At 45.4% G+C, this 27,375-nt stretch overlaps 2 protein-coding genes across 5 annotated transcripts in view; one reads left to right on the top strand and one right to left on the bottom strand.

Moving 5' to 3' along the window:
* The window catches only part of DDX52 (DExD-box helicase 52), a 201,857-nt gene that overhangs the window by 14,395 nt on the left and 160,087 nt on the right, over positions 1-27,375 (bottom strand). The gene's annotated exons all lie outside the window — the stretch shown is intronic.
* Positions 1-27,375, top strand: part of DUSP14 (dual specificity phosphatase 14) — a 34,144-nt gene that overhangs the window by 2,015 nt on the left and 4,754 nt on the right. The window contains exon 1 of one of the 4 annotated variants that reach the window (XM_081945508.1): positions 8,480-8,856. The exons of 1 other annotated variant lie outside the window; for it this stretch is intronic. The gene's annotated coding sequence lies outside the window, so the exon portion shown is untranslated. Of the gene's footprint in view, positions 1-8,479; positions 8,857-9,532; positions 9,557-10,825; positions 10,974-27,375 lie in introns of those variants that run through there. 2 more of the 4 variants (XM_081945509.1, XM_081945506.1) reach the window with 2 other exon arrangements.

Below are 27,375 nucleotides of genomic sequence, written 5' to 3'. Positions count from 1 at the left end.
TAACATGATTTTTAAGAGAAGCTGGTTTCCCCATTGATCTTGCTTGTCAGAAGGTTGCAAAAGGGGGTTTTAGGGTGGCCATCCTGGGGCATTGCAACCGTCAGCAATATGAGTCAGTTGCCAATTTTAATCACATGAACCATGGAATCGAATAAGGCATCCTCTGTGCCATGTCTTGCCAAAAGTTGTGTTTTGCAAACTCAGGAACCTTAAGATACATGGACTTCAATTCTGGGAGTTGAGGTCCACATATCTTAAACTTACTGAGATTGGCTCAAACTATTGAGTCAATCTATTGCTCTACGCCAGGGGTCTCCAAGACCTGTGGACTTCAACTGGCTGGCTGTGAAATTCTAGGAGTTGAAGTCTACAAGTCCACTCTAGGCCACCCTAAAACCCCTTCTATTGTTTCATGATTGCAATGATGCAATCAAAGCAACACAGAGGTCCAAGATCTCCGACTGAGGATGGGACTCTAACCTTCCCTTATTTAAAAGTGATCAATACACTTCTAAAAGAAGAATATAAGGAAGAATAGTAGAACTTTCCTAACAAGCAGTTCTGAGATTCATTAGAACTCCTAAAGCCCAGTTCTTAGCTGATATGATCAGCTGGGAAACGGTCTCGTGGATGTCTAGTAATTTAACAAAAAGGACTAGGGGAGACATGATAGCAGTGTTCCGATTCCTCAGGGGTTGCCACAAAGAAGAGGGAGTCAAGCTATCCTCCAAAGCACCTGAGGGCAGGACAAGAAGCAATGGGTGGACACTAATCAAGGAGAGAAGCAACCTAATAATAATAATAATAAGTTTGAATTTATTAGCCGCTCCCTTTCCAAGTAGGACTCGGGGCGGCGTACAATGGGGCATATAAAACACAGAAAATATATAAAACACATAGGCGTACATACAGAACATACATACAGATACACAAACACGGACTCGGAGGAGGTAAACAATTTACATCATATAGACAGTTAAAAGACCCGCATTAAAATACCCCAATTGTAAAAACCCGATATAAAATTAAGATTTAACGTTTAAAATACAATTTAAAAACAGTTAGGAGGAATAAGAATAATTACGATTGAGCCAGGCCAGATAATTGAAAGAGGTGGGTCTTCAGCTGTACACGGAAGGAGCGGAGATCGGAAGTAATCCTGATGTCACGGGGGAGGTCATTCCACAGGGCTGGGCCCACCACAGAGAAGGCTCTGCTCCTGGGTGTCGCCCCCCGGCACTGTTTGGCGGACGGCACCCGGAGAAGTCCCTCTCTGTGTGAGCGAATTGGTCGTAGGGATGTGTGGGGCAGGATGCGATCCTGCATATAACTAGGCCCTGTGCCATGAAGCGCTTTGAAGATCATAATCAAAACCTTGAAACGCACTCGGTAGACCACAGGAAGCCAGTGCAGCTCGCGCAGGAGAGGTGTTACAGGGGAGTACCTAGTCCTCCCCATAATCACCCGCGCGGCCGCGTTCTGGACCAACTGTAGTCTCCGAGTGCATCTCAAGGGAAGCCCCATGTAGAGAGCATTGCAGTAATCCAGGCGAGACGTCACTAGCGCATGGGTGACTGTGCGTAGGGCATCCCGGTCCAATAAGGGGCGCAATTGGCGCATCAGGCGGACCTGATGGAACGCCCCCCTTGCCACGGCTGTTACATGGTTATCCATGGACAGCCGGGCATCCAGGAGGACGCCCAAATTGCGCACCTGTTCCATGGGGGCTAGTTGGACGCCCCCGATGGCCAGAGATGGAAACACCTGGTTGAACCGGGAGGCCGGAAGCCACAGCCACTCCGTCTTGGAAGGGTTGAGTTTTAGTCGGTTGCCATCCATCCAGACCCGTACGGCCTCCAGACACCGGGACATCATTTCGACGGCCTCATTGGGGTGGTTCGGGGTGGAAATGTATAGCTGAGTATCATCAGCATACAGATGATATCCCACCCCAAAACCACGGATGATCTCGCCCAGCGGTTTCATATATGTGTTGAACAGGAGAGGCGAGAGTACCGATCCCTGTGGCACTCCACATGTGAGTGGCCTCCGGGTCGAACTCTGCTCCCCTGTCAACACACGTTGCGTCCGATCAGAGAGGTAGGAGCCAAACCACCGTAAGACGGTGCCCCTGACTCCCAGCCCCTCTAGCCGGTGCAACAGGATACCATGGTCGATGGTATCGAACGCCGCCGAGAGATCTAATAGGACCAGGATAGAGGAACAACCCCTATCTCTGGCCCTCCAGAGATCATCAACCAATGCGACCAAGGCCGTCTCTGTGCTGTGCCCGGGTCGGAAGCCGGACTGGCGCGGGTCTAGATAATCATTTTCCTCCAGGTGACGTGGGAACTGCTGTGCTACCACACTCTCTACAACCTTCGCTAAAAAAGGAAGGTTGGAGACTGGACGATAATTGACTAGGTCCGTTGGGTCCAGGGAAGGCTTCTTGAGCAGGGGCCTCACCACCGCCTCTTTCAAGGCGGCCGGTAGAGAACCCTCACCCAGCGAGGCGTTCACCAGGCCCAGGAGCCAGTCGCGCGTAACCTCCCAGGATGCCAGTACAAGCCAGGAGGGACACGGGTCCAATAAACATGTGGTAGGTCGCAGACGTCCACGCAACCTGTCCAAATCCTCGATGGTAACCGAGTCGAACTCCTCCCAAAGCGGTCCCTCAAGACTCGCAACGGGCGTCTCTACTGAATCACTGAAAGGGGTCCATCCCATCCGGATTTGAGCGACTTTATCCTGTAGATAATTCCCAAACTCCTCTGCTCTGCCCTGTAATGGGGCTTCCCGTGGTCTCTCAAACAAGAGGGAACGGGTCACCCGAAACAGGGCAGCAGGGCGGTTATCTGCAGACGCAATAAGAGCGGCACAATGTTGACGTTTGGCCGCTCTTAATGCCACAAGGTACGTCTTCAAATATGCTCGTACCTGTGCTCGGTCAAATTCGGAACGGGAGGATCTCCAACGACTCTCTAGGCGTCTCTTGTGGCGTTTCATCACCCTTAGCTCCTCGGTAAACCAAGGTGCCAGGGTGGTTCGTCGCCGCAAGAGAGGCCGCAAAGGCGCCACCTAGAACTAAGAAGAAATTTCCTGACAGTTAGAACAATTAATCAGTGGAACAGCTTGCCTCCAGAAGTTGTGAATGCTCCAACACTGGAAGTTTTGAGGAAGAGATTGAATAATCATTTGTCTGAAATTGAGCAGGGGGTTGGACTAGAAGACCTCCAAGGTCCCTTCCAACTCTGTTATTATGTTATTCTCATCCTGAAATGCATGAAACTACGACAAGGATATTGTACAGGTAGTCCTCAACTTACAACCATTCATTTAGTAACCATTCAAAGTTTCAATGGCACTGAAAAAATGGGACAAATTATCATTTTTCACATTTACCACCTCTGCAGCATCTCCATGACCAGATGATCAGAAATTGGATGCTTGGAAACTGGCATGTTTTTATGACAATTGCAATGTCCCAGGGTCATGTGATCACATTTTGCAACTTTCCGACAAGCAAAGTCAATGGAGAAGCCAGATTCATTTAACAACCACGTCACTAACTTAACATGGCTAGTTTCTGGCTAGTTTCTAATAATGATTGTTTCCCGAAGGAGCATACCTCCAGAAGAATTTCAAATATATTTGAAGTCAAAGGGATTATAAGCCACAAGTGTGACATGGCTGCAGAAAAGGCAAATACAATTTTAGGCCACATCAATAGCAGAATAATTTTCAAATTAAGGGAAATAATTGTTTCGTATTACAAATCCAGCTTTCGTCACAGCAGACCACAAATTCTGGTACCAGGCTCGAAAAAGAATGAAGAGAAACTGGAACAGGTTGAAAGAACAGCAACACAAATAATAGAATAGAGTAACAGAGTTGGAAGGGACCTTGGAGGTCTTCTAGTCCAACCCCCTGCTTAGGCAGGAAACCCTACACCACTTCACACAAATGGTTATCCAACCTCTTCTTTTAAACTTCCAGTATTGGACCATTCACAACTTCTGGAGGCAAGTTGTTCAACTGATTCATTGTTCTCACTCTCAGGAAATTTCTCTTTAGTTGTAGGTTGCGTCTCTCCTTGATTAGTTTCCATCCATTGCTTTTTGTCCTGCCCTCGGTGCTTTGGAGAATAGTTTGACTCCCTCTTCTTTGTGGCAACCCCTGAGATATTGGAAGACTGCTATCATGTCTCCCCCAGCCCTTCTTTTCATTAAACTAGACACACCCAGTTCCTGCAACCGTTCTTCATATGTTTTAGTCTCCAGTCCCCTAATCATCTTTGTTGCTCTTCTCTGCACTCTTTCTAGAGTCTCCACATCTTTTCTACATCGTGGGGACCAAAACTGGATGCAGGATTCCAAGTGTGGCCTTACCAAGGCATTATAAAGGCATTATGATCAAGAGGTTAGAAATTATAGTCATACATAATGCAATTGAAGGAACTGATTTATGTTTAGCCTTAGAAGAGACAGTTCACCAGACACAACCGCCCTCATCAAATCCCTGAAAAGATATTGCCACAAAGAAGAGGGAGTCAAACTATTTTCCAAGGCACCTGAGTGTAGAACAAGAAGCAATGAGTGGAAACTAATCAAGGAGAGAAGCAACTTAGAACTGAGGAGAAACTTCCTGACAATTAGAACAATTAATCAGTGGAACAGCTTGCCTCCAGAACTTGTGAATGCCCCAACACTGGAAGTCTTTAAGAAGATGTTGGATAGTCATTTGTCTGAAACGTATAGGGTTTCCTGCCTAGGCAGGGGGTTGGACTAGAAGACCTCCAAGGTCCCTTCCAACTCTGCTATTGTATTGTATTGTATTGTATATTTGCACAGAAGGTGTGGTTTTGTTTGTTGTAGAAGGTAAAAGACAGAACAATAGATTTAAGAGGATAGGAAGGTTTATAATCAGGGAGCAAAGCAACCTAAAACTAAGGAGAAATTTCCTGACACTGAAAACAATTGATCAGTGGAGCAGCTTGCCTCCAGAAGTTATGAGTGCTCCATTACTGAAGACTTTTAAGAAGAGACTGGACAACCATTTGTCTGAAATATTATAAAGTTTCCTGCCTTGAGCAGGGGGTTGGACTAGAAGACCTCCCAAGGTCCCTTCCAACTCTGTTATTCTGTTTTGCCTCTCTAACTTACCTGAAAGCATATTTAAGAAATGGACAAATGTATTTTTATTAAGCAAAAGTCACAGAGAGAAACAGCCAAGAAAATACTTTTTTTTCCTTTCTGATTCCAGCTGCAAACCACCACTAAAAACAAGGACAGATTTTTTTCAAGCCATATCTCTTTTCTATACAACTTTTGAGAAATGAGACTTGTGCAATTCCCCTGGGCCATTAGGTGGGGACATTCTATCCTGATTGCAAAATGACTGGTGTACCTCAACATTATGCTAAGCTCTTCCTGAAACATATTTGCAGGTGTATATAGGGAGTCCACGTTTAGCACCACAGTTACGACCAGCAACTCGGTCATTAAATGAAGAAGTTTGCCACTATCGCAAGGTGAACATGTTGCTAAGTGAAACCACCCCTATGACTACAATTTTGCTTCAGCTTTCCTTTGGATTACAGAGTTGTGAAGGTGGCAAATTCAAGGATTGGTCCCCAAAATTAATATTTCATTACTCTCAGGCAAATGGTCGGTAAAGGAAGCAGTTGCTAAATGAGGACTACAGTACGAAGCAACAGCCTGGCTTTTTAAATGCCAAGATTTGGGGAGGGGGGAAGCAGAGGTGATCTTGGTATCCATTTTTCAGATTTCACATTTTCTCCCTGGCTTGGAAGCCTCTCCCTGACTCCAGCCACTAGGCCTCGAAGGGTTTAGTCTTCCCACCAGGTGTCTGTGCAACATTTTCTTGTTTCTGTGGGAATTTTTCTTTCTCACTCAATTCAGTCATTCTCCACCTCCTTTCAGCCCTCCTGGAATTATGAAATCCAAAGTTTCCAAGGTGCATTATTAATTGAATAGCTTAAACCAGTGATGGCTGAGTCCTGAGTCTTTTGGGAGAAGGGCGGCATATAAATCCAATAAAACTCAAACTCAAACTGATGGCTAACCTTTTTGTGCTCGCGGGCCAAAATCGTACGCCCGCACTACTGCACGCGTGCCCACAATGGATTGCGCCCTTCCCCTTGCACATGCACGTGTGAACCCCCGCCCCCTGTGCAGCCTACTCAGCCTCTTGCATCACATCGGGGGGGGGGGGTTACCCTCCCCAGCCTCCAGAGACTTTCTCGAGCCTCCAGGAGAGCAAAAACAGCCTCCCCCGGGTTCCAGAGGCCCTCCCTAAACCCTCCTGGCACCAAAAATGGAGCATGGGGCGGGGGGGGAGGCTGCCCCTCCCTATGTTTCCCCCGCACATAACACTCTCCTGGCAGAGACCCGGAAATCAGCTAGCCGGTGGGTGGTGCGCGCGAATGCGCGATGGAGCTGATCTGGGCGACGGCTCGCACAGCCTCACAAAGGGCTCCATGTGCCACCGGTGGCACGCGTGCCATAAGTTCGCCATCCTGGGCTTAAATGCTCCGTTGAGTTCCTTTGGTCCACAAGAGGGCCAACCAAGAGTAAAAAATCAAAAGTTTTTGCCGGCAGAAGCAACCGCAGGACAGTCCTTCACTGTTTCCAGGGGGGGCCTTGCGGGTCAGGTCTCAGCACCCCACAGGCCGGATCTGCCCCCACCCCTGCCCTTGAGTTTGACACCCCTGGATTACAGCAAGTAGATATGAGTTTCACTCCATCTTATGTAATTACAGTGAATTTGTTCTCTTTGAAGCTGTCAGACACAGCACCCTCCATTCAGGAGAATTTAACAGGAAGCAGGGAGAAGGCCCCCAAAATGTGAATGGACCAAAAAACAACAACAGAGAGAACCTTAAAATATACCCAAAGGTCTCAGCATGCCCACAGTGCCACAAATACAGGAGGTCCTCGACTTACAGCAGTTCATTTAGTGACCGTTTGAAGTTACAATGTCATTTAAAAAAAGACTCAGGACCGTTTTTCACACTTATGACCGTCGCAACATCCCCCTGGTCACGTGATCAACATTCAGCTCCTTGACAACTGACTCACATGTGATCGCCTTTTGCCACCTTTTGATAACTGAAGTCAATGTGGAAGCCAAGATTCACTTAGCAACATTACTGGAGTGATTCACTTAACAACCATGGCAGTGAAGGTTCTAAATGGGGCAAAACTCCCCTCATAGCTGTCTGTAACAATTGAATTATCTGTAAGAATTGAGCCCAACAGACGTTTGGGGGTTCAATAATTTTGGTTGTCAGTCGAGGATTACCTGTACTGAATGACTTGGGGTGTCTTTTGGGCGGTGGGGGGGGGTGGCAACCGGGGGGGGGGGGGAAGAGGAGGAAGCAAGGTTGAAAGGACAATCTAGGATCCTGAATGAGTGGTCACTCCATCATCTTGATGCCCTTCCTAACTGGGGAGATATATTTCAGTGTCTCTTCCATCTCTTATCCTGTAAGACAAAAGTGACTTTAGCCTAGGAGTGTGTGCCTGGATTTTCGGGAGTGGGGTGGGGTGGGGGGAGCTCCTGCCTGTTGCTCCTCTGTACTCAGTAGCACAACTCCATCACCTCAGTAACAGTAATAGAGTAGGGAGGGACCTTGGAGGTCATCTAGTCCAACCCCCTGCTCTCACAGGAGACCTATTATTTCTGACAGATGGCTGTCCGCTCCAGTCTCTTTTTAAAAGCCTCCACAATGTTGGTGCACCTACAATTTCCAATTTTGTTCCACTGGTTAATTGTTCTCACCGTCAGACATTCTCTCCTTAGTTGCCACAAAGAAGAGGGAGTCAAACTATTCTCCAAGGCCTCTGAGGGTAGAACAAGAAGCAATAGGTGGAAACTAATCAAGGAGAGAAGCAACTTAGAACTGAGGGGAAATTTCCTGACAGTTAGAACAATGAATCAGTAGAACAGAAGTTGCCTCCAGAAGTTGTGAATGCCCCAACACTGGAAGTCTTTAATAAGATGTTGGATAGCCATTTGTCTGAAACGGTATAGGGTTTCCTGCCTAGGCAGGGGGTTGGACTAGAAGACCTCCAAGGTCCCTTCCAACTCTACTATTGTATTGTATTGTATTATTGTATAGTTCTAGGTTGCTTCTCTCCTTGGTTAGTTTCCATCCATTGTTTCTTGTCCTGCCTACAGGTGTTTCTGGTAAATAGGTTTGGGGGGGGCTCCTCCTTGTGGCAGCCCTTCAAATATTGAAGGAAGGAAGAGGGGGCCAACTCATACCTCCACCACAAATCAAGCAAGCAAAGGATGACCCTACACCTTTGGTGTTAGGCCTTTCTCTCTAGAGAAGACCAAGGCCTCACCTGGCTGGCATTCTGTCAAAACTCAGGGGACCTGGATGACTTCACTACTGGGGAAGAGGGGGGGGAGAGTTTGTTTCTCAGGCCACACCTGGCCCTGGTGGCTTCCGATGGAGGCCTGCCGAGATGGGCAGCGCCAAGCTTGCCTAGATTGGTCAAAAACATCCCTCAACTCCCTTTGAGTCATCTTACTCGTGTTTCCACGCGGCTGTTGCTGCTGCCGCTGCGGTTTGCCAGGTTCAGCGCAAACAGCCGTCTCTTAGTAACCCCCGGGTAGTTCAGGCACATACCCACACACTCACACACACACATTCAGAGCGGGGCGGCAGGCGAGAGGAGGCGGAGCCTGGGAGGTGAGCTGTCAGCTGCCAGGGCCAACCCAAAGCACATTCCCAAGTGCTCGCTAAGACCAGAGGCGTCCAGCCATTCATAAGCCCTTGCAGGGAGCCAGAAGGCAGAAGCACCTTTGAGCCCAGCGCATCTCCAGGTAAGGCATGGGGTGGCCAGGGATTGGAGATGGAGGAGGGTGGGGGCTCGTCCTGTGAAAGGGGGGGGACCCCAAACCAGGCAAAGGCAGAACAAAGTCCCTCTCTTTCCAAGGAAGAGAAAGAGGCAAGACAAAAACTGTGTGCGGTTGTTGACAAGTGGTGTGTATTTGCTCCCGAAGCACCTTGCTTTGGGAAAGTGAGGGTGGGAGCCGAAGGAGTGTAGAGCAGTGGCCCTTTGGACCGCTGGTTGGCGAGAAAAATGGGGGGGTCTGCAGAAAAATCATTTGCATTTTTTAAAAATATGGCACTAAATAAATACTATTTATCTTTTTTTTTAAATCATATTTGTGGTCCGCTGGATTTAAAACAATAAATTGAGTGGTCCCTGAGGTCCGAAAAGTTGGTGACCCCTGGTGTAGAGGGAGGAAGAGGAGGACGGTGGGTGGGGGTTTAGGGAGGGGGCTTCTCAGGTGTAAACACCATCCAGCTGTTGGGTGACCTTCCTGGCCTCTCCTCTTCATCGTTTGCTGCATAAAATGAGAGGCAATTGGGGTTTGAAGTTGGGTTTGGAAGGGGGAGAAAAAAAATAAAGTAATAGGACTTGATGGGAAACACGGGATTAAAGAATTAAGGTGTTATTTTTGGGGGGAGGGGAGAAGGAAGCATCCGCTCTGCTGTTTTCATTCCCGTTTCTTTGGCGTGAGTTTTATTTGGGGAGGGGGCAGCCAGGAGGGATTTTTTTTTGGGGGGGGCTGCGGCTCCCTGTGCGGGGCGATCATAAGGGGGACTCTTTGGAGCCTGCGTTGGGGCAGCGGGTCATCCGCCCCCCCCTCCCCAAAGAGTCTTTTTAAGCGCCGAATAAAGTCGCTGGAAGCTCGGGAGATGCAATTCGTTACCTCGGGAGGACTTTATTTTTGGGGAGGAGGAAAAAGGCGAAGGGGAAAAGCTTTTTAAAAGCCCGGTCGGATTTCTCAGCCTGTCCGGTTTCCAATTAAATTAGATAAGATGATAGATAGATAGATGATGATGATAGATAGATAGATAGATAGATAGATAGATAGATAGATAGATAGATAGATAGATAGATAGATAGATAGATAGATAGATAGATAGATAATAGACAGATAGATAGATGACCTTTGCAAACAAAAAATTAAGAAACGGAGCATGGCATTTTGGAGATGCTGGTTCGTTGTTGTTGTTATCCCCCCCGCCCCCCGCCGCTCCGGTTTTCCAATCCACCCTGGATTATTATTATTATTTTCGCCTCAGTCGAGACAACGCAGAAGATTGGGTTGTTTGTGACTGGTTTGGGTAGTTGCGGAACGGTGTGTTTGTGTGTGTTTTTTTCCTCCCCCTGCCCTGCTCCTCAGCCTCTGACAAACTTTCCAAGGTTTTGCGGTTATTGTTTTTTCAACAGCCCACATTTTCATCCTGACGAAGGGAAGCCCCTCGACCAAAATGGGCTGTTTTTTAGGGGGGGGGGATTTCATAACGATTTGCTGATTTTCAGAAATATCATGTAATAAAGGGGGGAGGGAGGGACTAGAGAGAGAGGGAGGAAGAGGAGAGATGGAGAGAGAGGGAGGGGGGGAGGAAGAGGAGAGATGGAGAGGGGGGAGGGAAAGGGAGAGGAGAGAGGGAGGGAGGAAGAGGAGAGATGGAGAGGGAGAGGAGAGAGAGGGAGGAAGAGGAGAGATGGAGAGAGAGAGAGAGGTGAGAAAAACATTTCATCAAGAGTCGAAGGTGGAATATGGATGCATTGTGTTAAAAACCATTTTGTGTTTGGGGAGGGGGGGGGAAAGGAGCTGTTAAACCATGATGAGATCAATCCTCTCGCTAAGCCACAAACAACGGTTTGTAAGCTAGGAAGGCGAGGTTCCTTAAGCCAGGCCAGACTCACTGTGGCTTGTTTCAATGTGAGAACCCAGAGCAAAGAAGGAAACAAGCCCAGATCAGGAAATTAAAGACGTTTAGGATCACAAAGGACCATGGAACACGGTCAAATATTATTTAGTCCCTAGATTTTATATCCTGTCTTTCATTCGGTAGCTTGAGGCAGTGTGTGCAGGGCTCCCTTCTCAGTTTTTTTCTTGCTTCAAAACAACACAACAAGGTAGGCTCAAAGCCATTGCAAGCATCTCCATGGTTGTGGCTAGATTTGAACCCAGGGCTTCTCACTCCTGGCCCAATACCACACCCCACTGACTTTTTGGCATGTTCTGAGTTACTTTGATTAGAGACATTCAACTCACTTCTTTGGGGGCTGATTAGGATTACAATCCCTGGCTTCTGACTTTGTGGCTGGGGCTGATGGGATGTGGAGTCCACAACATCTGGACAGTCCCCAGCTGGCCCCAGCATCTGGATAACAGGGATGGAAACTGTAAGGCTTGTGGCCTGAAGACTCCTTTCAATGGACACACATCATTTTATGCAGTGTTTTCTGAATTTTGACCACTTTATTTATTTCATTATTTTGTTGATAACAGGAATAAGAATAAACATGAATAAGAACACAGGAATTGGGTACCAATAAATGGGGACAGAAGGACAGGGACTGTAGGCACGCTGGTGCGCTTATGTATGCCCCCTTTATGGACTTCTTAGGAATGGGGTGAGGTCCACCGTAGACAGTTTAAGGTTGAAGCTGGGGGGGGGGGTTGAGGATGTAACAACAGAGTCAGGTAGTGCATTCTGGGTACTTTTAGCTTAAGAGAAAGAAGGACTAGGGTAGACATGATAGCATTGTTCCAATATCTCAGGGGTTGCCACAAAGAAGAGGGAGTCAAACTATTCTCCAAGGCACCTGAGGGTAGAACAAGAAGCAATGGGTGGAAACTAATCAAGGAGAGAAGCAACTTAGAACTGAGGAGAAACTTCCTGACAGTTAGAACAATTAATCAGTGGAACAGAAGTTGCCTCCAGAAGTTGTGAATACCCCAACACTGGAAGTCTTTAAGAAGATGTTGGATAGCCATTTGTCTGGAACGGTATAGGGTTTCCTGCCTAGGCAGGGGGTTGGACTAGAAGACCTCCAAGGTCCCTTCCAACTCTACTATTGTATTGTATTGTATTATTCCTGCATTGACCACTCTGTTGCTGAAGTCGTATTTTCTGCAATCGAGTTTGGAGCGGTTTACCTTGAGTTTGCATCTATTGTGTATCTATTGCGTATTATTGCGGTTGAAGCTGAAGTAGTCATTGACCGGTAGGACGTTGTAGCAGATAATTTTGTGTGTACTACTCTTAGGTCAGACCGTAGGCGGCATAGATCTAGGTTTTTTGAGTTCTGTGTTCTAGGTTTTTTGACGTAGTTCTAGTTTTTTTGGGATGTGTGGACTTCAACTCCCAGAATTCCCCAGACTGCATGAATTCTAGGAGTTAAAGTCCATACATCTTAAAATGGCCAGGCTGGAGAAACACTGATTTAGTGTATTGCTACCCTGCTTTTTGAATTCCATTGTTGTTTCCAAAACTGATTCAGTTTTTAAAAAGAGGGCTCTGTCCTTAGGCTGACAATCAAATCAGCTTTAACCGAAGTGGCTCTTGACTTACAAGCATTGGTTTAACAATGTTTTGAAGTTAACAACAGCAGTGAAAAAACTGACTTGAGACCCGTTTCACACATACTACCGTTGTAAGCATCCCCACAGTCAGGTGTTTAAAATTCAGATGATTGACAACCAGCTTGTATTCATGACAGTCACAGCGTCCTGGGTTCGCATAACGACCACATGATTCACTTAACAATTGCAACGATTTGTTTAACAACCTGCCAAAAAAAAAAAGGTACCCTCCTTGCTTAGAATGGAAATTCTGGCCCCGATTGCGGTCTTAAGTTGAGGACTAAAAGGTAAAGGTTCCCCTCACACATATGTGCTAGTCGTTCCTGACTCTAGTGGGCGGTGCTCATCTCCGTTTCAAAGCCAAAGAGCCAGTACTGTTCGAAGACGTCTCCATGGTCATGTGGCCGGCATGACTCAACACCAAAGCCGCACGGAACGCTGTTACCTTCCCACCAAAGGTGGTTCCTATTTTTCTACTTGCATTTTTTACCTGCTTTCGAACTGCTAGGTTGGCAGAAGCTGAGACAAGTAACGGGAGCTCATCCATTACACGGCGCTAGGGATTCGAACCGCCGACCTTTCTGATCGACAAGCTCAGCGTCTTAGCCACTGAGCCACTGCGTCTGAGGATTGCATCAGTGCAAATATTTTTCCATGCTGCAATCTTATGGTGGAGTGTTCGGAAAAGATGTGGCTTGAGAAAGATGTGGCTGTTGGAGCCAAAGTGCAGATCCTTGGAATGAGGATGTAACAGAATAATAGAATAACAGAGTTGGACGGGGCCTTGGAGGTCTTGTAGTCCAACCCCCTGCTGAACAGTTTGTTAAGGGACCGTTCAAAGTTGCAAGAGCGCTGAAAAAGCGTCTTGCAACTGTTTTTCACACTTATGACCATTGCAGCCTCCCCATGGTCACGTGATCAAAATTCATACACTAGGCAACTGACTCATATTTATGACGGTTGCAGTGTCCCTGGCATCGCGTGGTCCCCCTTTTGCAACCTTCTGGCAAGCAAAGTCAAAGGGGAAGCCAGTTTTTCTTTATAACCATGTTACTAACTCAACAACTGCAGTGATTCACTCAACACCTGTGGCAAGAAAGGTCGGCATTTTTATCCACCTGTTGAGTCCTCCCCAAGTTCTTGGGATAGACAGATGTTGATGTTTTATGGCATTGGCTGTCAGCTGTTCTGAGTAAAGCTGCCTGTTGCAATTGACCAATGGGGATGTTGTCAATGCCAGTGGTATTCATGTGGTGCTCCAGTTGTTTATTATGGTTTGTCACACAGTCAGCCTGGTATTTAGACTGGATTTGGCATTTTTATCCAAATGGGCCAAAAACTCTCTTTAACAAGTGGGTTCCTTGGGAATTGAAATTTTATGCTCAGTTGTGGCTGTAAGTCGAGGACTAGCTGTACCATTCCGGACAAATGGTTGTCAAGTCTCTTTTTAATTGAAAAAAAAAACCTCCAGTGTTACAACACCCATAACTTCTGAAGGCAAGATGTTCCACTGACAACTCTATCGGTCTGAGCAAAAAAAAATTTAAACATCTTATTTATTCATCGCAAGGGATGGAATTGAAGATTTGAAAAATGGGGAATTGAGTAGAAAACAGACTTGATGGATTTTGCTCACTCTAATGGCAGAAGGCAGAGAAAGCTTCGTGGTGAAGCTTTTGAACTTAGGTGGCATTTTCCTTGTTGTTGTTAGTTGCGAGGTTATGTCCGGCCCATCGCAACCCCGTGGACAACGTTCCTCCAGGCCTTCCTGTCCTCTTCCATCCTCTGGAGTCCATTGAAGCTCACGGTGACTGCTTCGGTGACTCCATCCAGTCCCCTTCTTCTTCTTTTGCCCTCCATCTTTCCCAGCATTAGGCTCTTCTCCAGTGAGAATTTTCCTTGTAGAGTGTGAATTAGTGTACCCAGGAAATCCTTTAGGCTAGAATGGGAAGTGTAAAAACATCCTGGAAGAAGACAAAAACATTTCCCTATTATTGTTTAGAAAAGGATGCAGCTATGAAGTCATCAGGAGCTGAGTCAAAGTACACTTTCCCCCCTTTTAATGACAGTGGAAGAAAAAAGGTGTATTTTTCAGCTACTGTATAATATCCTAGTCGGCGTTTAATGAATAATGATGTAATTAGACATCACAGCACCATTCAAAAGATGGATGTTCCATCTTAATGTTTTTCAATCTTGGAACTCCTTTTAAACCCCGCAGGCTTTAAGATGTGTGAACTTCCATCCCAGGAATCCCTGGTCAATCCATGCTTTGTGGATTTCAACTCCCAGAATCCCCCAGCCAACATGATTTAAGATAATGGGTGAACTTCAACTCCCAGAATCCCCCAGCTGGCATGCTGTAAGATGGGTGGACATCAATTCCCAGAATCCCAAAGCCAGCATGTTTTAAGACAGGTGGACTTCAACTTCCAGAATCCCCCAGGCAGCATGTTGTAAGATGGGTGGACTTCAATTCCCAGAATCCCCCAGCCAGCATGCTGTAAAATGGGTGGACTTCAACTCACAGAATCCTCACGCCAGCATGCTTTAAGATGGGTGGACTTCAACTCCCAGAATCCCCAAGCTGGCATGCTTTAAGATGCGTGGACTTCAGCTTCCAGAATCCCCCAGCCAGCATGCTTTAAAATGGGTGGACTTCAACTCCCAGAATCCCCCAGCCACCAGCATGCTTTAAGATAGGTGGACTTCGGCTCCTAGAATACCCCAGCCAGCATGCTTTAAGATGGGTGGACTTCAACTCTCAGAATCCCCCAGCTACCAGCATGCTTTAAGATGGGTGGACTTCAACTCCCAGAACCCCCCAGCCAGCATGCTTTAAGATGGATGGACTTCAACTCCCAGAATCCCCAAGCCGGCATGCTTTAAGATGAGTGGACTTCAGCTCCCAGAATCCCCCAGCTACCAGCATGCTTTAAGATGGGTGGACTTCAACTCCCAGAATCCCCAAGCCAGCATGCTTTAAGATGAGTGGACTTCAGCTCCCAGAATCCCCCAGTCACCAGCATGCTTTAAGATGGGTGGACTTCAACTCCCAGAATCCCCAAGCCAGCATGCTTTAAGATGGGTGGACTTCAACTCCCAGAACCCCCCAGCCAGCATGCTTTAAGATGGGTGGATTTCAACTCCAAGAATCCCCAAGCCAGCATGCTTTAAGAAGATGGACTTCAATTCCCAGAATCCCCCAGCCGGCATGCTTTAAGATGATGGATGGACTTCTGGGAGAAACATTGCTTCAACTTACTGGTACTTGACGACCATTGAAGATGACATTCTGCTCTTATGCCCACAACTTCAGTGGTTTTCCTTTTCCGCAGTGTAATTTAAATCCTTTTAAACAATAAAATATAGATGGTTTGGGAGATTTTTTTTATTTTGCTTCTGCTTTATCCATTTTTAGTCCAGTTGTAGTGCTTGGTTTACGAATGTCTTCGACTACTTGATAAGAACACTCTTCATCGACGGAAACAGGTCACGGCCAAAAGTTGTTTTGAAACTAAATCCGTATTGGTTCAGTCTGCAGCTGTTGTGAGCTACACTTTTCATTGTTGCCGTTATTATTGGTTCATTGCATAGTTAGCCAGATGTTCAGACTGAATTTGGCATTTTTATCCACTTGTTGAGCCCTTCCCAAAAACCTGGGACATGGTTGATATTTTATGGTGTTGGATGTCTTGTCACAGAATGTCAGCTGTTCTGAGTAAAGCTGCCTTCTGCAATTGACTGTTGGGGATTTTGTCAATGCTAAGGCTGTTGAAGTGGTGCTCCAGTTGTTGTTATTATGGTTTGTCACACAGTCAGCCAGATGTTTAGCCTGGATTTGGCATTTTCATCCGTCTGATGAGTGCTTCTCAAGGACATGGGAAGTTAAGCAGATGTTTTATGGCTTAAAGGTCTGAGTCAAGCTGCCTTCTGCAATTGACTAAGGGTGATTTGGTTAATGCCAAGGATAGTTAAATTTGTATGCCACCCAATTCACAATTTTAGGCATCTCACCACAATCAACTTTATCAGATATTACAATATTTTTTTGAAAAGTTTTTTTTAAATTTTTTGTTCTCTATATACAATTATACATTCTCTATATACATTCACATAGTTATTATTCTTTTTTACATCCGTCGTTCTTATACATTTGTTTTTTTTTACATTTGATGTAAAAAAGATGTGGAGACTCTAGAAAGAGTGCAGAGAAGAGCAACAAAGATGATTAGGGGACTGGAGACTAAAACATATGAAGAACGGTTGCAGGAACTGGGTATGTTTAGCTTAAGAGAAAGAAGGACTAGGGGAGACATGATAGCAGTCTTCCGATATCTCAGAGGTTGCCACAAAGAAGAGGGAGTCAAACTATTCTCCAAGGCACCTGAGGGTAGAACAGGAAGCAACGGGGGAAACTAATCAAGGAGAGAAGCAACTTAGAACTGAGGAGAAACTCCCTGACAGTGAGAACAATTAATCAGTGGAACAGAAAATGCCTCCAGAAGTTGTGAATGCCCCAACACTGGAAGTCTTTAAGAAGATGTTGGATAGCCATTTGTCTGAAACGGTATAGGGTTTCCTGCCTAGGCAGGGGGTTGGACTAGAAGACCTCCAAGGTCCCTTCCAACTCTGCTATTGTATTGTATTGTATTGTCATTTACAGGGTTATAAGATGCTGTTTGGGTTGCTTTGTTTACCATCCCTGGTCTGTTGTGACACCATCTTATTTTCTCTTTCTTTTCTCCCTCCCTTCCTTCTCTACTTTTTTCCTTCCTCTCTCCTTTCCCTGTTGAAAGCAGAAACATGGATGCGCCATGGGAATTACCGAGCCCACCGATATCTCTTTCATTGCCGCCCCCAAATGAGAGGGTTCCCCCCCCCCATTCTAAGATTCCTTCAGTTTAATTCAGTGTTTCTCAACCTGCAGGCTGGGGAATTCTGGGAGTTGAAGTCCACACATTTTCAAATTGCCACAAGTAAGAAATGCTGGTTTAGATAAAAGAGAAATTAGCAATTCAGCCAAGCGTCCCCTGCTTTATAGAAAAGGTGAAATGTGTATAGAGATAGTCCTTGACCTACAACCATTTGTGTAGTGACTGTTTGAGGTTACCACGGCACAGAAAAATCGGCTGACGACCGTTTTTCACACTTACGACCATTACAACGTCTTCATGGTGATGTGACCAAAATTCAGATGTTTGGCAACAGGCTCGTATTTATGACCATGGCACTACCCCTGGATCATGTGATCCCTTTTGCGATCTTCTGACAAGCAAAGTCAGTGGGTCAAGCCAGATTCACTTAACAACTGTGTTGCTAACTTAATAACTGCAGCGATTTATTGGCAAGAAAGGTCACAAAATGGGACAATATCCGCTTAACAACTGTCTTTAGCATCAAAGATTTTGGGCTCAATTGTGGTCGTAAGTTGAGGGCTACCTATTTACAGCTGTTGCAATGTCCTTGCGGTCACTTGATCGAAATTTGAGTATTTGGGCAAGCGACATGTATTTACAATGGTTTGCAGAGCCCTGGGGAATCACGGGGTCACCATTAGTGACTTTCCCAGCTGGCTTCTAACAAGCAAAGTAACTGGGGGGGGGGGGGGGAAGCCGCATTCGCTTAACAACTGCATGATTCATATAACAACCACAGCTAGTTGCTTAATGACGGCGGCAAAAATTGGTTCCAAATTTAACAACAACAACTGCCTCATTTAGTGATGGAAGTTCCCAATTGCGGTCATAACTCTAGGACAGTGATGGCTTACCTTTTTGTTGTCGTATGCCAAAAGCGCCCACACCCATAATGCAATGTGTGCATGACACACGCCCCTTGTGTGCCTCCCCGTGCATTTGCTCCCCCCCACCCCGCACTCCATTTTGGGCCCGGAAGGCCTCCTGCACCAACCTGGAAGCCAAAATGGGGCGCAGGGTTGCTGCGCAAGGCTCCAAAATACAATGCAAGCGCCCTCCCGCACATGTGCCCTTCCCCCCATGCATGTGCACATGTGTCCCCCACATGCGCCCCACCTCCCACGCATGCCTAGCAGCGACCCGAAGACCAGCTGACCAGCAGGAGATGGCCGCGCATGGACTGTGAAACTGGGCTGGGGCGACGGCTGGCGTGCCTGCAGAGAGGGCTCTGCGTGCCACCTGTGGCAAGCGGGCCATAGGTTCACCATCAGGGGTCTAGGACAAGCTGAACAAGCATTCTCTCTTGAATGAACTTGACCATTGGATTAAAGCAAGGGCGTCAAATTTGATTTCATTGAGGGCCGCATGAGGGGTGTGTTTGACCTCAGGGAGCTGGGGTAAGCATGGCCAGGGTGGGCGTGGCCAGCTCAACGTCACTCATGTCGGGGGCGCAGGTGGTGGCCCGAGCACTCTGCCACCGAAAACAGGCTCCCGAGCTCCGTTTTTGGCTGCAACGGCCTCCTGCAACCCTCTGCCAGTGAAAACGGAGCAGCCTTCCCGAGCATCGTTTTCACTAGGCAGAGGCACTGCGGGCCGGTCCTTCGCTGTTTCCAGTTTGGCCCCGCAGGATGGCCCAGATTTAAGCACCCCGCGGGCCGGATACGGCCCCCAAGCCTTGCGTTTGACACCCCTGTTCTAAACTCTCATCATTGCCCTGCATTTTTTTTCAGTTTCTTAGTGTCAGGCAAAGTTCTTTTCATTTCTATAGTTTTGTACATACAATTTTAATCTTGCTGACTAGCCCACCATGCAAGGCATTCTTTCATAATCCTGACAAGAGCAGGATATCATTATTGATTAGCCAGTTATCTATCCTTTGCCAAAATGGAACAAGGCCCGAAAAACGGGTGGAATGTGTCAGGATGGGGTGAATAAACATGTTCAGGTAGAATCACCACAGGACAGTCCATCAATGTTTTCAAGGCAGCCCTGCGTTCCTGGTCTCAGCACCATATATGCCAGATCCGGCCCCCAGGCCTTGAGTTTGACACCCCTGGATTAAACCAATGTCATCAGAACCAGGGCCACTGTCCACTTAAAATCAAAATTTAGGGGTCAGTGGGTTGCTTGAATCCATGGAGAATTGCAGTGGTGGGTTGCAGGAGGTATGCCCTGGTACGGGTGTACCAGAGCCTGCCCGGAGCACTGGGTACCGTTCCGGTACAGTGCTCCGGAGGGCTCGCCCGCCCGCCTGCGCTTACCTGTCTTTAAAGTCTTTGGCGCTTCCGTGCACGGCATGTACAGCGCCTGCGCGATGCTCCGCTGAGCAGCTGGAGTATCACGGAGGTTCGCGGAGGCGTCGCTGGACAATACGATGCATGCGAATGCGCTACGCACATCCATGTGGACGCCGCCGGGCCCGTTCCAACCGGTACAGTTGGAACGGGATCCAGAACCCACCACTGGAGAATTGCCATAGTTCTGCTAATAACTCATTGAGATCGTAAGAATAGATACGTTTTGTATTATTAAATAACTGATCCTTATTTGAGATTAAAATGTAGTGCTCCTTGGAAGCTTAATATCTTATCCTCCTGCTCCGTATTATTTTAGGTCTGGTTGGAGAGGAACTCTAGTTGCAGAAAGGAACTTTAATTCAAACTTTAATTAAATTGAATTGAATCCACTTGAATTCAGATTTTGAATTATTTGAAATGCTGTTGAAATCAAGGTTTGTTTGTTTTTTTAATGCTATTACAAAATCACTATTTGGTTTATTAAGTGAGTTACTCATGAGAAACACCACAAGAGGCAATTACTTACAATAATGAACTTAAATCTCGTTAATTAGTTTCAGTGCAGCTTAGTCTGGAGGTTCCCTGTGAATTATAGGAAGGTTTTGCTTAGAAAAACAAATCAGTATATACATTAAATAAATTTAATATACTGCTGCCTAATAAAGAACTTTTATGTGCTGACACGTAATACATGTTATAATCTTAATCTTATTTTGGCGCTTGTCGTGCGGCAAACTGGAAACTGATGTAGGTGTGTTAGCGTGAATTAAACTTTGTCTATGGAGATTCTCAGAACCGGTTGTTAAATTATTTGAATCCCACCACTGAATATAAATCCTTCCATCCTCCACTGTTCAGTCAGAACTGAAGAAGCTTCTTGGATGAGAAGTGAAATGTCTTCAAGGAAAAAACAAAGGAAGTCCAGTTGCCTTTTGAAAAAAACATCTTTGGGATAAACTGGAATTTAATATCCAATCCTGAAGCAGCTTCAGAATTTTGGCTTTCAGGCCTAAAATAATCCAGGATTATTGTATAGTGTGTGCACACTAAATACTGTTTGTTTTCACGGAATAGGACGGAATAGAATGGAGTGGAGTGGAATGGAATGGAATGGAATAGAATAGAATAGAATAGAATAGAATAGAACAGAATATGGGACCTTGAAGATCGTCTAGTCCAACCCCCTGCTCAGGCAGGAAAATCTATACCGTTTCAGACAAATGGTTGTCCGAAATTTGTCATTATGAGGTACTGAATGTAGATTAATGAGGAAAAAAATGAATTTCAACCAGACTGAAGCACAACAAAATTCACATAAGTGAAGGGGGTTTGAATACTTTCTGCATGTAGCAGGAACTGCACTTGACTCACGGGCCACTTTATCTTAATTGGAGTGATGATTACGGCTTAGATCTGTTGATAGAATGTTATGCTGTTAGAATTGGAAGTTGGAAGGGACCTTGGAGGTCTTCTAGTCCAACCCCCCTAGAGCAGAGAACCCTACAACACTTCAGACAAATTGCTATCCAATCTCTTCTTGAAAACTTCTAGTTTGGAGCTTTTACAACTTCTGGAGGCAGGTTGTTCCACTCATTAATTGTTCTAACTGTCAGGAAATTTCTCCTCAGTTCTAAGTTGCTTCTCTCCTTGATTAGTTTCCACCCATTGCTTCTTGTCCTGCCCTCTGGTGCTTTGGAGAATAGTTTGACTCCCTCTTCTTTGTGGCAACCCCTGAGATATTGGAAGACTGCTATCATGTCTCCCCTAGTCCTTCTTTTCATTAAACTAGACATACCCAGTTCCTGCAACCGTTCTTCATATGTTTTAGTCTCCAGTCCCCTAATCATCTTTGTTGCTCTTCTCTGCACTCTTTCTAGGGTCTCAAAATCAGTTTCATTATTTCAAAAGAGGCCTCCTGAATCCGACCTGACGGAAGCCATGTTGACAGCTCCAGTAGTTGACACACGGGAGATGAGGGATAGGGAGGGAGGATTTGAGATAGCTGAGATTCTGTAGCCAAAACAAAATACCCTGACACCTGCATCTATTCTTTTCGTGCAAAGCAGGTGGAATTAATGTGAGGTGAAATCCAAGTGCAATATTCAGTATTGTGGTTTTTTCCGCCCACTCTTAGTTACTGGGTCATTGATTTCAACGGACCAAGGGAAATTGAGAAAAATCTTTGCATCACAACAGGTAGTGCCGTGAGAAGAAAATTGTGTGCAGGGAGGGGAAGATATACTATTAATATTAATTAGTAGTAATATTCTGCCTCCAGGACTATCAGGGTGTAATAATATTCTGGGCACATACTTAAGTCCGTGCAAATTATTGCTTTCTGAAAAAGATCCTGCATGTGCTTTTAATTAGTAGAAGGTAATGTTTTATTCTGGATTCCAGAAAAACTGCCCAACAAAATTGGATAAAGTCTGAATTTATGGTTAGGTCAGGGGTGGGTTCCTGCCAGTTCTAACCTCTTCTATGGAAGAGGTTCCACAAATCTACTGTGCCGTTTAGAACCGGTTCCAGCTTCCTCCCGCCGCCCGTCCGCACATCATCAAGATGAAGAGCGAGAGGAGGAATTCTGGGAGTTGAAGTCCACAAGTCTTAAAGCTGTCAAGTTTGAACACCCCTGGGGTTTTTTTTCTAAAGGGTTAGGGGTGCGAGGGTCTTGTAACTTGACAGCTTTAATGCCAGAGTTCCTGAGCCAACATGACTGGAGGAGGAATTCTGGGAGTTGAAGTCCACAAGTCTTAAAGCTGTCAAGTTTGAACACCCCTGGTTCACAGATTTTGCCCATTTGTTTAACAGACCAGGAAGGGATTGTGCTGGGAGACTTAAATTGGGCCATAGCAATATTCATCCTTCATCTAATCAGACCCCTGTGTTGTAGCTGAGATATTCCACATTTAATTGCAAATGTTCTGTCCTTAAATAAATTCATATTTAAATGCTATTTCATCTCAGAAAGATCTGATTCCTTTTTTTTAATCAAATAACCATTTCCCTTCTAAGATGATCTTGTCTGCAAAACTCCAGACAACCAGTAGAGAAATGCAGAAAATAGGTGACTTATGGTTAGGTGGGTGAACTCACATTTCAATCTATTGTTCCAAAGCTCTCTAATAGCTTTAGAATAGTTAATGGGCAATTTCCAAAAGTGATTAGAAAGTGAGGTTAGTGAACCTAGTGTCCGTTATAAACCTCCACAGAGGTTCCAATTGAAATGGTTAATCCTATCACCTCTTGATGCTCAAACCCTGCAGGAAACTGTCTTGTGGTCTAATTGCAAGGAACAGCCACCCGGAGCACATGTGGGTAATCTCCTGTCTTCCCCTTATCCAGAGAGGCTTCAAGGAACCGGTCTACTCATCAGTTTCTTGGTCTTTGCCATGGTCCACAGAGTTGGACCAGTGGTGGGTTTCACATTTTGTTACCACCGCTTCGCTGCGTGTACACCTGCCCGGTTCACAACACACGCCCCTTCCGTGTATGCACCCAGCTTTCCGTGCATGCGCTTTGTTAGCACATGCACCTTACACGCATGTGCCCGGCCTCAAAAATGTGTCTAAATAGGACAGCATAGAGCTGTAGCGGGTGATCAGGAGGATATACTGTATATCCAACTCAGAGATGGTATTCAGCCAGTTCAGACAGATTCGCCCACAATTTCTACTACCGGTTCGGCTGAACCGGTCCAAACTGGCTGAATACCAACTCTGCTTTGGACATACATCCCCCAGAAGCCAGAAACAGGGTTTTTTTTAAAAAAAATAAGTGGACATAAATCAATATTTCCATTTTATTGGGGAGAGAGACCAATAAATTAGGAGAGAGACTAAGTTGGGAAAGAGAGACAGGCCATAAAGGGGAAGATGTAGGTAGAGCTACTCCCCAATTGGGCAATTCAGATCTCCCAGAAGAGGAGAAGTTGTGACTTCTTCTCCAAAATATCTGGAGGCTGCAGGTGCAGGAAAGCTGTTGACCTGGAGCCTAGAGGCATCTCGAAAAAGTGTCATCGTCTCTCTTGTCTATTTTTTTTAAAGGATAGCTTTAGTTTCCTTACAGAGGAACTGACTTTGATTACAGGGTGAAGGTTAAAGAGGCCCATTTAGTCAGCTCGTGACTTTTCTTGAAAGCATCCTCTGTTTTGGCAACAATATTATGATTCGTCAGTGACTTCTTCCAGATTTTTATTTATCTATCCGTCTAGCCTACGGTGCCGACATTTCCGGGTGCCTCCTAACTAGTCCATCTCTGCTTAGTATTTTTCAGATCAAAAGCTTGATTAAGTGGTACTACCCAGCAAAGCAAGAGGAAAAAATCTTGAGTTCTAAAGAGTTGGTGGATACTTTCCTACAGGAGCTTTTGGGAATATAGCTAGTCCTCAACTTACAACCATTTATTTAGTGATTGAAGTTACAACGGGGCTGAAAAAAAGAGACTTATGACTGTTTTTTACACTTACGACCATTGCAGCAGCCCTATGATCATGTGATTAAAATTTGGGCGCTTGGCAACTGGCTCATGTTTATTTAACGTATGCATTTATGTCCCGGGGTCATGTGGTCACCATTAGTAACCTTCCCTAGCCGGCTTCTGACAAGCAAAGTTAATGGGGGAAACTGGATTTTCTCAACAACCGCATGCTTCATTTAACAACTGCAATGATTCACTTAACATCTGTGACAAAAAGGCCGTAAAATGTCTGTGGAGATTCTCAGTCATCCAGGTCATGGTTGTCCCAAAGGTTCTTTTTTCAAGAGGCAACTGGACTTTCTGGTTTTTCTTTGAAGATGTTTCGCTTCTCCTCCAAGAAGCTTCTTCAGCTCTGACTGGATGGTGGGGAATGGAAGGATTTATAGGCCACTTATATTTATATTCCATTCCCAACCATCCAGTCAGAGCTGAAGAAGCTTCTTGGATGAGAAGCAAAACGTCTTCAAAGAAAAACCGGAAAGTCCAGTTGCCTCTTGAAAAAAAAGCACCTTTGGGCTGTAAAATGGAGCAAAACTCACTTAACAACTCCCTTGCTTAGCAACAGAGATTTTGGGTTCAATTATAATCATAAGTCAAGGATTACCTGTAGCATAGAAATGATTTGCCATTGTCTTCTAAGTTTTTTCTTTGTGTGCCTTACTAGGTCCTTCAACATCTTGAAACATTCCAGGTAAATTAGTAAAATCTTCTTCATATCAAGCTAGACTTCATTAAATTTCATGGACATATCCTTGAGGAATCAAGGGGTAATAAAGTTGATTGATTGATTGATTGATTGATTGATTGATTGACTGATTGATGAATTATGTGCCTGGAAGTTGGTGTCAACTCTTAGTGGTCACATTAGATCGATTTTCTCTGGGATAAGTAATTTAAAGTATAGGTGACATAAGGCAGAGTTGTCAAGCAGAATAACAGACTTACACAGTTGGAAGGGACCATGGAGGTCTTCTAGTCCAACCCCTTGCTCAAGCAAGACACCCGTTATCATTTCAGACAAATTGTAATCCAATCTCTTCTTAAAATCTTCCAGTGTTGGAGCATTCACAACTTCTGGAGGCAACTTGTTCCACTGATTAATTGTTTTCTTGCAGACATTTCATTACCCAACTAGGTAACATCATCAGTGCACCATGACCTCCATTTTCTAGGACAGTATGTTTCAAACTTAGTAAATCTTAAAAAATATGTGTACTTCGACTCCTACAATTCTCTAGCTAGCACCTTGGCTAGAGGAATTCTGGGAGTTGAAGTCCACCCAACTTAAAGTTGCCAAGTTTAAAAAAATACTGTTCTAAGGATAATTGCCAGCCTAAGAAACTAACCACACAACGTCATTTTTATCCACTTGCTATTTTAAAAGTCTGCAGATTTTTCTCACTTCGTGTTGTTGTTGTTGCAAGCATCTGAAAGATAAATATAATGAAAGATGCTCATTCGATTGCTTTGGGTTTATTCTCTATCTCTGCTAATCCCAGGGGTAGCATTTGGTTCTCGGTTTGGCATAGATCCCAAGTCTCATATTCTCCGGCTAAAATGTTTCTCCTCAGAGGCAAAGCTGTCAGATGATGCTCTCCGGATCAAATTGCATCAAACAAAGGAGACACACAGCCTAAACCACACAAGGCATTTGGGGAGTGGGCATTGCTTCAAGCAGTCAAAAGCATTGCGCGTTTTTGTAAATGACAAATCAAAGAGCTGCAGGTGGGAGACAGTTGGGTCAAGTGGTGAAGGTTCTGTTGGAAACCAGGAGACTGTGAGTTCTAATCCCCCTTTAGTCATGAAAGCCAGTTGGGTGACTTTAAGCCAATTACTAGGAGACTGAGTTCTAGTTCTGCATTAGACATGAAAGCCAGTTGGGTGACTTTGAGCCAATCACCAGGAGAATACGAGTTCTAGTCCTATGTTAGGCATGACAATTAGCTGGGTCAATCACCAGGAGACTGTGAGTTCTAGTCCCACTTTAGGCATGAAAGCCAGTTGGGTGACTTTGAGCCAATCACCAGGAGAATACGAGTTCTAGTCCTATGTTAGGCATGACAATTAGCTGGGTCAATCACCAGGAGACTGTGAGTTCTAGTCCCACCTTAGGCATGAAAGCCAGTTGGGTGACTGAGCCAATCACCAGGAGAATACGAATTCTAGTCCCGTGTTAGGCATGAAAATTAGTGGATGACTTTGGGTCAATCACCAGGAGACTGTGAGTTCTAGTCCCACCTTAGGCATGAAAGCCAGTTGGGTGACTTTGAGCCAATCACCAGGAGACTGTGAGTTCTAGTCCCACCTTAGGCATGAAAGCCAGTTGGGTGACTTTGAGCCAATCACCAGGAGACTGTGAGTTCTAGTCCCACCTTAGGCATGAAAGCCAGTTGGGTGATTGAGCCAATCACCAGGAGAATACGAGTTCTAGTCCCGTGTTAGGCATGAAAATTAGTGGATGACTTTGAGCCTATCACCAGGAGACTCTGAGTTCTAGTTCCACCTTACAGGTGGTGACTTTGCCATCTGTTGATGAAGGATAAGTGGGAATCCTATTTATCTGATGTTCAAATCTCTTTCTCTACACAGACACCCTGTATTATTTTGTCATCATGGACTCTACTCATTTGTTAAAACTGTTTGAAGTCGTCATCTCATAGCCCAACATTCAGCAAGCTGTTCCACTGGTTAATTGTTCTCATGGTTAGAAAGTTTCTCCTTAATTCCAGGTCGCTTCTCTGTTTGATTAGTTTCCAACCATTGTTTCTTGTCCTGCCTTCTGGTGCTTTGGAAAATACGTTGACCCCCTCTTCTTTGCGGCAGCCTCTCAAATACTAGAATGCTCTCTATCATGTCACGCCTTGTCCTTTTATCTAAACTAGCCAAACCCAAATCCTGCAACCTGTTCTTCATATGTTTCAGTCTCTAGGCCTTTAATCATCTTAGTTGCTCTTCTCTGCACTTTTGCCAAAGTCTCAACATCTTTTTTGTAATGTGGTGACCAAAACGTAAATTATTAACTTAACAACTTGCAATGATTCACTTAACAACCGTGGCAAGAAAGATCAAAAAATGGGGCAAAAGTCACTTAACCACTGTCTCACTTAGCAACCCCCAAAAATGGGTTCAGTTGTGGTCTTAAGTCATTTTCTAATTTGTACCCAGGACCGTGATGCATGCCTGAAGTGGCACACGGAGCCATGTCGCCTGGCATGTGTGGCTTCGCCCATTCCTCTTCCGGGTTCCTGGAGCGC

Source organism: Natrix helvetica (assembly GCF_964273705.1).
Source record: "Natrix helvetica genome assembly, chromosome: 2".
In the NCBI taxonomy this organism is placed as follows: Eukaryota; Metazoa; Chordata; class Lepidosauria; order Squamata; family Natricidae; genus Natrix; species Natrix helvetica.
Note: the sequence above shows the minus strand (reverse complement) of the source record. Positions and strands in the feature narration are given on the sequence as shown.